The sequence below is a fragment of the Pongo pygmaeus genome, chromosome X (assembly GCF_028885625.2).
Source record: "Pongo pygmaeus isolate AG05252 chromosome X, NHGRI_mPonPyg2-v2.0_pri, whole genome shotgun sequence".
Taxonomy (NCBI): Eukaryota; Metazoa; Chordata; class Mammalia; order Primates; family Hominidae; genus Pongo; species Pongo pygmaeus.
The window spans coordinates 68,413,060-68,426,889 of record NC_072396.2 but is presented as its reverse complement, the minus strand read 5'-3'; the positions used below and the strand labels follow the sequence as shown (position 1 = coordinate 68,426,889).

At 40.6% G+C, this 13,830-nt stretch overlaps 1 protein-coding gene across 2 annotated transcripts in view; it reads right to left on the bottom strand.

Annotated features, from left to right (window-relative positions):
- ZC3H12B (zinc finger CCCH-type containing 12B) overlaps positions 1-13,830 on the bottom strand; it is a 463,619-nt gene that overhangs the window by 49,092 nt on the left and 400,697 nt on the right. For both annotated transcript variants that reach the window (XM_054471568.2, XM_063660599.1), the window contains one exon: positions 6,215-6,309. The gene's annotated coding sequence lies outside the window, so the exon portion shown is untranslated. The remainder of the gene's footprint in view (positions 1-6,214; positions 6,310-13,830) is intronic.

The window sequence follows — 13,830 nt, the reverse complement described above, 5'->3', positions numbered from 1 at the left end:
ACCAGTACCATGCTGTTTTGGTTACTGTAGCCTTGTAGTATAGTTTGAAGTCAGGTAGTGTGATGCCTCCAGCTTTCTCCTTTTGGCTTAGGATTCACTTGGCAATGTGGGCTGTTTTTTGGTTCCATATGAACTTTAAAGTAGCTTTTTCCAATTCTGTGAAGAAAGTCATTGGTAGCTTGATGGGGATGGCATTGAATCTATAAATTACCTTGGGCAGTATGGCCATTTTCATGATATTGATTCTCCCTACCCATGAGCATGGAATGTTCTTCCATTTGTTTGTATCCTCCTTTATTTCATTGAGCAGTGATTTGTAGTTCTCCTTGAATAGGTCCTTCACATCCCATGTAAGTTGGATTCCTAGGTATTTTATTCTCTTTGAAGCAATTGTGAATGGGAGTTCACTCATGATTTGGCTCTCTGTTTGTCTGTTATTGGTGCATAAAAATGCTTGTGATTTTTGTACCTTGATTTTGTATTCTGAGACTTTGCTGAAGTTGCTTATCAGCTTAAGGAGAATTTGGGCTGAGATGATGGGGTTTTCTAGATATACAATCATGTCATCTGCAAACAGGGACAGTTTGACTTCCTCTTTTCCTAATTGAATACCCTTTATTTCTTTCTTCTGCCTGATTGCCCTGGCCAGAACTTCCAACACTATGTTGAATAGGAGTGGTGAGAGACGGCATCCGTGTCTTGTGCTGGTTTTCAAAGGGAATGCTTCCAGTTTTTGCCCATTCAGTATGATATTGGCTGTGGGGTTGTCATAAATAGCTCTTATTAATTTGAGATATGTCCCATGAATACCTAATTTATTGAGAGATTTTAGCATGAAGGGTTGTTGAATTTTGTCAAAGGCCTTTTCTGCATCTATTGAGATAATCATGTGGTTTTTGTCTTTGGTTCTGTTTATATGCTGGATTACATTTATTGATTTGCATATGCTGAATCAGACTTGCATCCCAGGGATGAAGCCCACTTGATCATGATGGATAAGCTTTTTGATGTGCTGCTGGATTCGGTTTACCAGTATTTTATTGAGGATTTTTGCATCGATGTTCATCAGGGATATTGGTCTAAAATTCTCTTTTTTTGTTGTGTCTCTTCCAGGCTTTGGTATCAGGATGATGTTGGCCTCATAAAATGAGTTAGGGAGGATTCCCTCTTTTTCTATTAATTGCAGTAGTTTCAGAAGGAATGGTACCAGCTCTCCTTGTACCTCTGGTAGAATTCTGTTGTGAATCCATCTGGTCCTGCACTTTTTTTGGTTGGTAAGCTATTAATTATTGCCTCAATTTCAGAGCCTGTTATTAGTCTATTCAGATTAAACCTCTTCCTGGTTTCGTCTTGGGAGAGTGTATGTGTCGAGGAATTTATCCATTTCTTCTAGATTTTCTGGTTTATTTGTGTAGAGGTGTTTACAGTATTCGCTGATGGCAGTTTGTATTTCTGTGGGATCGGTGGTGATATCCCCTCTATCATTTTTTATTGCATCTATTTGATTCTTTTCTCTTTTCTTCTTTATTAGTCTTGCTAGCAGTCTATCAATTCTGTCGATGTTTTCAAAAAACCAGCTCCCGGTTTCATTGATTTTTTGAAGGGTTTTTTGTGTCTCTATTTCCTTCAGTTCTGCTCTGATCTTAGTCATTTCTTGCCTTCCACTAGCTTTTGAATGTGTTTCCTCTTGCTTCTCTATTCTCTAGTTCTTTTATATGTGACGTTAGGGTGTCAATTTTAGATCCTTCCTGCTTTCTCTTGTGGGCATTTAGTGCTATAAGTTTCCCTCTACACAGTGTTTCGAATGTGTCCCAGAGATTCTGGTATGTTGTGTGTTTGTTCTCATTGGTTTCAAAGAACATCTTTATTTCTGCCTTTATTTCGTTATGTACCCAGTAGTCATTCAGGAGCAGGTTGTTCAGTTTCCATGTAGTTGAGCGGTTTTGAGTGAGTTTCTTAATCCTGAGTTCTAATTTGATTGCACTGTGGGAGAGGGAGAGCATCAGGAAGAATAATGGATGGTAAGCTTAATACCTGGGGTGGGATGATTTGTGCAGCAAATCACCATGGCACATGTTTATCTATGTAACAAACCTGCACATCCTGCGCATATACCCCTGAACTTAAAATACATGTTGAAGAAAAAAAAGAAAATGTGGGCCAGGCATGGTGGTTCATGCCTGTAATCCTAGCACATTGGGAGGCCAAAGCGGGTGGATCACCTGAGGTCAGGGGTTCGAGACCAGCCTGGGCAACATGACAAAACCCCCTCTGTAGTAATAATACAAAAATTAGCCAGGCATGATAACATATGCCTGTAGTCCCAGCTACTCAGGAGGAGGAGGCAGGGCAATCTCTTGACCCAGGAGGTGGAGGTTACAGTGAACCAAGATCACACCACTCCACTTTAGCCTGGGTGACAGAGTGAGACTCCATCTCAAAAGAATTAAAAAAAAATTGATATGTATACAAATGGAATACTACTCTGACATAAATGAGAATGAAATAATGTCTTTTGCAGCATCTTGGATGCAGCTGGAGGCCATTATTCTAAGAGAAGTAACTCAGGAATGAAAAGCCAAATACTGTATGTTCTCACTTATAAGTGGGAGCTAAGCTATGCATACACAAAGGCATATGGAGTGATATAATGGACTTTGGAGACTCAGAAGCATGAGGGTAAGAGGGGGCTAACAGATAAAAAACTATATGTTGGGTTCAATTTACACTACTCAGGTGACCAGTGTGCTAAAATCTCAGATTTCATCACCATACAATTCATTCATGTAACCAAAAGCCACTTGTACCCCAAAAGCTATTGAAATAAAAAATACATATTTTTTAGGCTGGGTGCGTTAGCTCACGCCTGTAATCCCAGCACTTTGGGAGGCCGAGGAGGGTGGATCATGAGGTCAGGAGTTCAAGACCAGCCTGGCCAAGATGGTGAAACCCTGTCTCTACTAAAAATACAAAAATTAGCCGGGCATGGTTGCAGGCACCTGTAATCCCAGCTACTCTCTGATAGGTCCTAGTGTGTGTTCTTCCCCACCATGTGTCCGTAACACATTTTCTTTTCTTTCTCTTTCTTTCTTTTCTTTTCTTTTCTTTTCTTTTCTTTTCTTTCTTTCTTTCTTTCTTTCTTTCTTTCTTTCTTTCTTTCTTTCTTTCTTTCTTTCTTTCCTTCTTTCCCTCCTTTCTTTCTTTCCTTTCTTTTTCTTTCTTTCTTTCCTTCCTTCCTTCCTCTCTCTCTTTTTCTTTCTTTCTTTATTTCTTTCCCTCCCTCCCTCCCTCCCTTCCTTCCTTTCTCCCTTCCTTCCTTCCTTCTTTCCTTCCTTCCTTCCTTCCTTCCTTCCTTCCTTCCTCTTTCTCTCTTTCTTTCTTTCCTTTTCTTCTTTTTTTGGAGTATCATTCTGTCGCCCAGGCTGGAGTGCAGTGGTGTGAATCTCGGTTCACTGCAACCTCCACCTCCTGGGTTCAAGCAATTCTCCTGCCTCAGCCTCCTGAGTAGCTGGGATTACAGGCATGTGCCACCACGTCCAGCTAATTTTTATATTTTTAGTAGAGATGGGGTTTCACCATGTTGGCCAGGCTGGGCTTAAAATCCTGACCTCAGGCGATCCACCCACCTCAGCCTCACAAAGTGCTGAGATTACAGGCATGAGCCACAGTGCCCGGTCCCACATCTTCTTTATCCACACATTTGTTGATGGCCACTTAGGTTCTTTCTATATCTTTGCAATTGTTAATTGTGCTGTGATAAACATACACGTGCAGGTGTCTTTTTGATATGACTTATTTTCCTTTAAAGGGGTAGATACCCTGTAGTGGGATTGCTGGATTGAATCATAGATCTATGTTTAATTATTTAAGACATTTCCATAGTATTTTCCATAGAGATTATAATAATTTGCATTTCTACCAGCAGTGTATAAACTTTGCCTTTTCACCACATCCATGCCAACATCTTTTTTTTTTTTTTTTTTTTTTTTTTGAGACAGAGTCTTGCTCTGTTACCCAGTCTGGAGTGCAGTGGTGCGGTCTTGGCTCGCTTCAAGCTCTGCCTCCTGGGTTCACGCCATTCTCCTGCCTCAGCCTTCTGAATAGCAGGGACTACAGGTGCCCACCACCACACCCGGCTAATTTTTTTTGTATTTTTAGTAGAGACGGGGTTTCACTGTGTTAGCCAGGATGGTCTCGATCTCCTGACCTCGTGATCCACCTGCCTTGGCCTCCCAAAGTGCTGGAATTACAGGCGTGAGCCACCATGCCCGGCCCTTTTAACTTTTCAATAATGGTTATTCTGGCTGGGATAAGGTGGCGTCTCATTGTGTGGTATCTCATTGAGGTTTTAATTTGCATTTCCCTCATGATTAGTGATGTTGAGCATTTTTCATATGTTTTTCGGCCATTTGTACATTTTCTTTTGAGAAATGTCTATTCATGTAATTTGTCCGCTTTTTGATGGAATTATTATTATTATTTTTTCTTGCTGATTTGTGTGATTTCCTTGTAGTTCTGGATATTAGTCCTTCATCAGATGCATAGTTTGCAAATATTTTCTCCTATTCTGTGGGTTGTTTGTTTACTCTGATGATTCTTTCTTTTGCTGTGAAGAAGCTTTTTAGTTTAATTAGGTTTCATTTATTCATTTTTGTTATAGTTGGATTTGCTTTTGGGGTCTTAGTCATAACTTCTTTGCTTACACCAACATTCAGAAGAATTTTTCCTAGGTTTTCTTCTAGAATTTTTATAGTTTCAGATCTTAGATTTAAGTCTTGGATTTATCTTGGGTTGATTTTTGTAGATGTTGAGAGATAGAGATCCAGTTTCATTCTTCTACATGTCTCTATCCAGTTTTGCCAGCATTATTTATAAAACGGGATGTCCTTGAATTATTAAATTAAAAAAATCACAAAGACAAACAACAGACTTGATCAAACAGAAAAATAATGTCAAATTTAAAAGACAGGTCATTTGACATTATCTAGTCAGAAAAAAAGGAAAAAGAAAAGAAAAAGAGTGAAGACAGTCTACAGAATTTATGAATCACCATCAAGTGGGCTAATATACATATAATAGAAGTGCAAGAAGGAGAAGAGGGAGATTAGATTGGGAAGAGGGCTTATTTGAAGAAATGATTGCTGAAACAGCCCAAATCTGAAGAACCAAATAGACATCTAAATTAAGAAGCTCAAAGGACTCCAACAAAATTTATCCTAAGGAAGTCCATACTGAAAAGCATTATAATCAAATTGTCAAAAGTGAGAGGCAGAAGACAGAGTAAAATGGCTGAATAGAACCCCCAGTAATTGTCCCCACACCACAGGAACACGAAACTGAACAACTATCGACACAAGAAAGCACTTTCATAAGAACCTCCAATCAGGTGAATGGTCACAGTACCTGGTTTTAACATTATATGAAGGAAAGGGGCACTAAAGAGGATAAGAAAGAAAATCTTGAATTGCTGACACCATCCCTTCTGTATTCCTCTGCAGTGCCTGTGAGGCACAGAGAATGAAACTGTGTGTTTGAGGGAGGGTGAATACAGTGATGATGCGACTGTACATTGGAACTCAGTGCTACCCTGTCACAGCAGAAAGCGACACAGGACAGAATTTATCCAGTGCCCATGAAGGGAGCATTTAAACTAGCTCTAGCCTGAAAGGAATCATTTATCCCATCCAGCCATTGGAACCTGAGTTCTGGCTAGCCACACCACCAAGCATTAAAGCGCTCTGGGATCCTAAATAAATTTGAAAGGCAATTCAGGGCACGAGGACTGGAATTGCTGGAGAAATCCTGGTGCTGTGCTGGGCTTAGATCCAGTGGATTTTGAATGCACGTGACCCAGTAAGACATCAGCAGGAACAGCCAAGATAGTGCTTGTGTCACCTCTCTCCTAACCCCAGGCAGTTCAGCTTGCAGCTCTGGAAGAAACTCCTTTCACTTGAGGAAAGAGAGAAAAAGGTAAAGATGACTTTGTCTTGCAACTTGAATGTCAGCTCAGCCACAGTAAAATAAAGCACCAAGCAGTGTCCTCAGGCCCCCATTCCAGGCCCCAGTTCCCACATGACATTGCTAGACACAACCTGGGCAGAAGGGAACCTGCTGCCTTGAAGGAAAGAACCCAGTCCTGGCAGGATTCATCACCTGCAGACTAAAGAGCCTTTGGGCCTTGAATAAACATCAGCAGTAGCCAGGAAGTACTCACCATGGGCCTTGGGTGAAACCTGGTACTGGGATGGCTTCAGGTGTGACCCAGCACATTCTTAGCTGTGGTAGCAATAGAAAAACACTCTTTATGCTCTAGGAAAGAAGAGGACAGAGTAAAAAGCACTTTACCTTGCAACTTGGGTATGAGCTTAGCAACAATAAAATAAAGCAACAAGTAGATTTCTAAAATTCCTGACTCCTAGCCCCAGCTCCCAGACAGCATTTCTAGACCCATTCTGGGCCATTAACAGAATATGCCATCCTCAAGGGAAAGACATAAGCTTGGCTGGATTCACCAACTGCTGACTAAAGAGCTCTTGTGCCTTGAATCAAAATCAGTGGTACCCAGGCAATAGTTGCCACAGACCATGGGTGAGACCCACTACTTTGCTGACTTCAGGTCTGACCCAGTACAGTCCCAGTGGTGGTGGCCTTAGAGGTGTTTGTGTAAATCCACTTCTAACTCCAGGGAGCTCATTATGGAAAGAGAGACTCCATTTGTTTGGGGGAAAATAAAGGAAGTGAACAAGAGACTCTGCCTGGTAATCCAGGGATTTCTCTTGAATCGTACCCAAGACAACCAAGGCTACAGTGACCAAAGACTTAGATCACAACACTCAATTCCCTTTGAATACCTGAAAGCCTTCTCAAGAAGGATGAGTATAAACAAAGCAAAGCTGAAGATTACAATAAATGCCTAACTCTTCAATGCCAGACATCAAAGAACATCCTCAAGCATCAAGACAATCCAGGAAACATGACTTCACCAAATGAGCTAAATAAGGCACCAGCAACCAATTTCAGAGAGATACAGATATGTGGTCTTTCAAAGAGAGAATTCAAAATAGTTATTTTGAGGAAGCTCAGTGAAATTAAAAATAACACAGAGAAGGAATTCAGAATCCTATCAGATAAATTTAACAAAGAAATAGAAATAATTTTTAAAAACTAAGCAGAAATTTTGGAGCTGAAAAATTCAATTGGCATACTGAAGAATACATCAGTTTCTCAATAGCAGAACTGATAAAGTGGGAAAAAGAATTAGTGAGCTCGAAGACAAGCTATTTGAGTATACACAGTCAGGGGAGATAAAATAAAAATACTAATAAAAACAACAAAGTATGGCAACAAGATATAGAAGATAGCCTCAAAAGGGCAAATCTAAGTTATTGGCCTTAAAGAGGAGATAGGGAGAGAGATCAGCATAGAAAGTTTATTCAGTCTGTAGGAAGTTCCAAACTTTTCCACGTTTTCCTGTCTTCTTCTGAGCCCTTCAAACTGTTCCAATCTCTGCCTGTTACCTAGTTCTAAAGTCGCTTTCACGTTTTCAGGTGTCTTTTCAGCAACACCCCACTCTACTGGTAGCAATTTACTGTATTAGTCCATTTTCATGCTGCTGATAAAGATATACCTGAGACTGGGCAATTTACAAAAGAAAGAGGTTTAATGGACTTACAGTTCCACATGGCTGGGGAGGTCCCACAATCATGGTGGAAAGTGAAAGCCATGTCTCACATGTTGGCAGACAAGAGAAGAGAGAATTTGTGCAGGGAAATGTCTGTTTTTAAAACCATCAGGTCTCGTGAGACTTATTCACTACAATGAGAACAGCATGGGGCAGACCTGCCCCCATGATTCGATAACCTCCCACCAGGTTCATTTCACAACATGTGGAGAATTCAAGATGAGATTTGGGTGGGGACACAGCCAAACCTATCAGCTTGCTTCTTTGTTTTTAAATTTAGTGTGAAATTTTTATTAGTTTAAAGTAATGGGTTATAAGATGTAATTTGCAAGCCTCATGGCAGTCTCAAATAAAGAAACCAACAACAAATACACAAAAAGAGAAAGCAAAAATTAAAATGTAACACAAGAGAAAATCTTTCTCACAAAAAGGTAGATAAGAAAGAAGGAAGAAAGAGAAGACCACTAAATGAGCAGAAAACAGATAACAAAATGACAGCAGTAAATTCTCAATTATCAATAATAACATTGAACATAAATAGAGTAAACTCTTCAATCAACATACATAGAGTGGCTCAATGGATTAAAAAACAAGTCCCAACTATCTTCTGCCTACAAGAAACACATTTTACCTGTAAGAACACACATAGATTAAAAATAAAATGATGGAAATAAATATCTTGGTGTTGGGAGCAAGTCCCCCAAAGTCTGGCCATAAACTGGCCCCAAAACTCGCCACAAATACAATCTCTACAGCAAAGTAATATGTCCATAATGGCCATAACACCCAAGCTGGAAGGTTGTGGGTTTACAGGAATGAGGGCAAGGAACACCTGGCCCGCCAAGGGTGGAAAAGAGCTTAAAGACATTCTTAAACCACAAACAAAAGCCTGAGCGATCTGTGTCTTAAGGGCATGTTCCTGCTGCAATTAATTTGGCCCATCCTTTCATTTCCCTTAAGGGATACTTTTAGTTAATTTAATATCATCTATAGAAACAATGCTAATGACTGGTTTGCTGTTAATAAATATGTGGGTAAATCTCTGTTTGGGGCTATCAGCTCTGAAGGCTGTGAGACCCCCGATTTCACACTTCACACCTCTATATTTCTGTGTGTGTGTCTTTAATTCCTCTAGCGCCTCTGGGTTAGGGTCTCCCCGACCGAGCTGGTCTCGGCAAGTGGTGTCCATTCGTGGGGGCTCGAATCCAGGTTGAAGGGTCACCAGAGCGATGGTTGGAATGGAAAACTAGCTGGAGGACACCTGAGTACTCTTAAAGTAATCCCCATGGTGAGTAAGAAGGGGAGCTCGGAAGTGTCAGGGTAACAATGGGACAGGTATGGGGTCTGGTTCGTTTCACCTTGGAACTTTTTCACACTGATAATGAGGAGGAACAATTATAGCAAAGTGACAGAAGAGGTTACAGAGCATGTTTATTTGCCAGCTAAAGCTAAAGTGGCAAAGGAAGGAGAGGTTCATCCCTACCCTTCTGCACCCCCTCCTTATTATTTTGAGGAAAATGACCCCCCAGATCTTTCTTTTCCAGGGGACACTGGGTGAAAAGTAGTTGCCCCAGTGACTGTTCAAGCAGCACCTTGAGCGACAGCTCTTAGTTCTATTCAGGCAGGAATTCAGCAAGCTAGATGAGAGGGTGATTTAGAGGCTTGGCAGTTCCCTGTTAGAATACATCCCCCAGATCAAGAGGGAAATATTACAGCTACATTTGAGCCTTTTCCTTTTAAATTACTCAAAGAATTAAAACAAGCAATAAACGAGTATGGACCAGGTTCTCCTTTTGTAATGGGACTGTTAAAGAATGTTACTGTTTCCAGTTGGATGATTCCTACTGACTGGGACACTCTTACTCAAGCTTGTCTAACTCCTGCTCAGTTCTTACAATTTAAAACTTGGTGGGCAGATGAAGCTTCCATTCAGGCTGCTCGCAATGCCCAGGCCCAACCTCAAATTAATATAACTGCAGACCGACTTCTGGGGGTTGGCGTCTGGGCTGGTTTAGATGCATAACTGGTCATGCAGGATGATGCCATAGAACAGCTTAGAGGAGTGTGCATTAGAGCTTGGGAAACAATAACTTCAGGTGGAGAACAATACCCTTCCTTTAGTGCTATAAAACAGGGACCCAGAGAACCATATGTTGATTTTATAGCTCGGTTATAGGAGTCTCTTAAAAAGGTGATTTCAGATTCAGCTGCTCAGCATATAATGTTGCAGTTATTAGCTTTTGACAATGCTAATCCCGATTGCCAGGCTGCTCTGTGACCTATCAGAGGGAAAGCACATTGAGTTGATTATATCAAGGCCTGTGATGGTATCGGAGGTAATCTGCATAATGTTACCTTGTTGGCACAGGCAATGGCAGGACTGAGAGTGGATAAAGGAAATACTCCATATCCTGGAGCTTGTTTTAACTGTGGGAAGCATGGTCATACTAAAAAAGAATGTAGAAAAAATCAGTAAGTCAGGCCACCAGATAGGCGAAAAAAGAAAATTGATGAGCCTGAAATATGTCCAAAATGTAAAAAAGGAAAACACTGGGCTAGTCAGTGTCACTCTAAGTTTGATAAACAAGGGGACCCGATTTTGGGAAATGCCATGAGGGCCCCATTCTAAACCGGGGCATTTCTGGCTCAGGCCATTCCCTCACCCCTGTACAATGTCTGTCCCCCGCCACAGCTGGTAGTGCCACAGTAGATTTATGCTGCACAAAAGCTGTGAGCCTTCTGCCTGGGGAACCCCAGCAAAAGGTCCCAACTGGAGTCTGTGGACCCTTACCAGCAGGGACAATGGGATTACTTTTAGGAAGGTCTAGTTCAAGTTTAAAAGGCATACAAATACATACAGGAGTCATTGATTCAGATTACAATGGGGAAATTCAAATTGTTATATCTACTTCTGTTCCCTGGAAAGCAGAGCCAGGAGAGCGCATAGCACAACTCCTGATTGTGCCATATGTGGGAATGGGAAAAAGTGAAATTAAATGAACAGGAGGATTTGGAAGCACAAATAAACAGGCAAAACAGCTTATTGGGTAAATCAAATTACTGATAAACATCCTACCTGTGAAATAACTATTCAGGGAAAGAAATTTAAAGGTTTGGTAGATACAGGAGCAGACATTTCAATCATTTCTCTACAGCACTGGCCGTCTATGTGGCCAATTCAACTCGCTCAATTTAACATAGTCAGAATTGGTAAAGCCACTGAAGTATATCAAAGTAGTTATATTTTGCATTGTGAGGGGCCTGATGGACAACCTGGGACTATTCAACAAATTACAACTTCTGTACCTATAAATTTATGGGAAAGAGATTTATTACAGCAATGGGAGGCACAAGTTCTAATTCCAGAACGATTATATAGCCCACAAAGTCAACACACAATGCATGAAATTGGGGTATGTCCCTGGCATGGAACTAGAAAAAAATTTGCAAGTTTGAAAGAACCGCTTCAAGCAGAAAAAAAAGTTCCCACCAAAGATTAGGAAAAAAATTTTGATGGCAGCCATTGTTAAGCCTCCAGAACCTATACCTTTAAAATGGTTAACAGATAAGCCAATTTGGATAGAACAACGGCAGCAAAGTAAAGAAAAACCGGAGGCTTTAGAGAAATTAGTTGCTGAACAATTAGAAAATGGGCACATAGCTCCAACATTTTCTCCTTGGAATTCTCCAGTTTTCATAATTAAGAAAAAATCAGGTAAATGGAGACTGTTAACTGACTTAAGAGCCATCAATTCAGTTACACAACCTATGGGAGCATCACAGCCAGGATTGCCTTCTCCTGCTATAATTCCAAAAAATTGGCCTTTAATAGTCATAGGTTTAAAAAACTGTTTCTTTACTATCCTTTTAGCTGAGCAAGACTGTAAACGGTTTGCATTTACAATTCCTGCAGTAAACAACCTGCAGCCTGCTAAGCGTTTTCATTATTTTACAGATGGGTCTAGTAATGGTAAAGCTTCTTATTCTGGATCAAAAAGTAAAGTTTTCCAGATGTCCTGTACTTCAGCTCAAAGAGCAGAGCTTGTAGCTGTAATTGAGGTATTGACTGCTTTTGATATGCCTGTTAACATGATTTCTGATTCTTCATACGTGGTTCATTCCACACAGTTAATTGAAAATGCTCAGTTACAATTTCATATAGATGAACAACTGATGACAAAAACAAAAAAGGAGGAAAAATAGAGATTACAGGACAGCCCATACACAGTTGAATCTAGCATTATTTGGTGAAAAGATCCAATAACAAAAAGTTGGGAAATAGGTAAAATAATAACTTGGGGTAGAGGTTATGCTTGTATTTCTCCAGGCCAAAATCAACAGCCAATTTGGATACCATCAAGACACCTGAAACCTTATCATGAGCCAGATGCCAAGGAAGAGACTCCAGGAGGATCTCAAGTATCCCCCAGTTACAGCCATGTTGAGACTGATGCTGAGGAGGACCCCAACTGTCATGAGCAACACCTGTCGAACACAGCCACCCACCTAAGGACAGATCAAGAAGCTGTCGCAGATGGCAGAAGAAAACCTGAGGAAAGCGGGACAACCAGTCACAATGAATAATTTAATGGTAGCTATGATAGCGGTTATCACCACTGCCATGAGCATTCCTTCAATAAGGGCTGGTAATAATGCCTGGATGCAACCATTCTATGACACAGTAACACATGCTTTCTGATCTCAGTATTTACCATAATAAATCTGCTCCTATAATTGAGGCATACTGCCCTCAAAAACCTATTTGGAAACAGGATTGGACCCAGTTAGAAAAAATGAATGTACTTGTTTAGGAAGATTGCTTTGTAGAACAGGCAGAGGTGCTGCACAATGATTCCTATGGAATCATTATTAATTGGTCCCCTAAGGGGATGTTTAGATCAAATTGCACCTCTCAGTCTGCTTGCCACTGCCACACTATGTTCAGATGATCTGAAGAAAATGGTAAGATGGTAAGTATAATAAGAAGTATGGCAAAAGTTCTTATTATCTAGAACCATGGTGGTACAGTGGCACCTCAACCTCAAATGATATAGCTGGCTCTAGGAGCTTAACATAAGGATTTAAAATTAAAAGAACAAATATTTAAAGCATCCCAGGCACACCTGACCTTAATGCCAGGAACTGGAGTGCTTAAAGGAGCTGCAGACAAATTAGCCACTAGTAACCCATTAAAATGGATAAAAACACTTGGAAGCTCTGTGATTTCAATGACTGTGCTTTTAATCTCTGTTGTTTGTCTTTGTATAGTCTGCAGATATGGATCCTGACTCCTGTGAAAAGTAGCTCACCATGACAAAGCTGCCCTTGCTTTTATCTCTTTGCAAATCAAAGAAGGGAGACATGTTGGGAGCAAGCCCCCAAAAGTCTGGCCATAAACTGGCCCCAAAACTGGCCATAAATACAATATCTGCAGCAATGTAACATGTCCATAATGGCCATAATGCCCAAGCTGGAAGGTTGTGGATTTATAGGGATGAGGGCAAGGAACACGTGGCCCGCCCCAGGGCGGAAAACTGCTTAAAGGCATTCTTGAGCCACAAACAAAAGCCTGAGCGATCTGTGTCTTAAGGGCGTGTTCCTGCTGCAATTAATTTGGCCCATCCTTTCATTTCCCTTAAGGGATACTTTTAGTTAATTCAGTATCTATGGAAACAATGCTAATGACTGGTTTGCTATTAATAAATATGTGGGTAAATCTCTGTTTGGGGCTTTCAGCTGTGAAGGCTATGAGACCCCTGATTTCCCACTTCACACCTCTATATTTCTGTGTGTATGTCTTTAATTCCTCTAGTGCCTCTGGGTTAGGGTCTCCCCGGCTGAGCTGGTCTTGGCATTAGGAAAAAAGTTAAAGAAATGAAAGACCTCTATAATGAAAACTATAAAACATTGATGCAAGAAATTGAAGAGGACATAAAAAAGGAAAGATATTCCATATCATGGATTGGAAGAATATTGTGAAAATGTCCATACTACACCAAGTAAGCTACAGATTCAGTGCAATCCGTATCGAAGTATCAATGACATTCTTCACAGAAATAGAAAAAAATACTTTAAAAATATATATGGAGACACAAAGGACCGAGAACAGCCAAAGCTATCCTGAGCATACTGAATGAAACTGGAAGAAT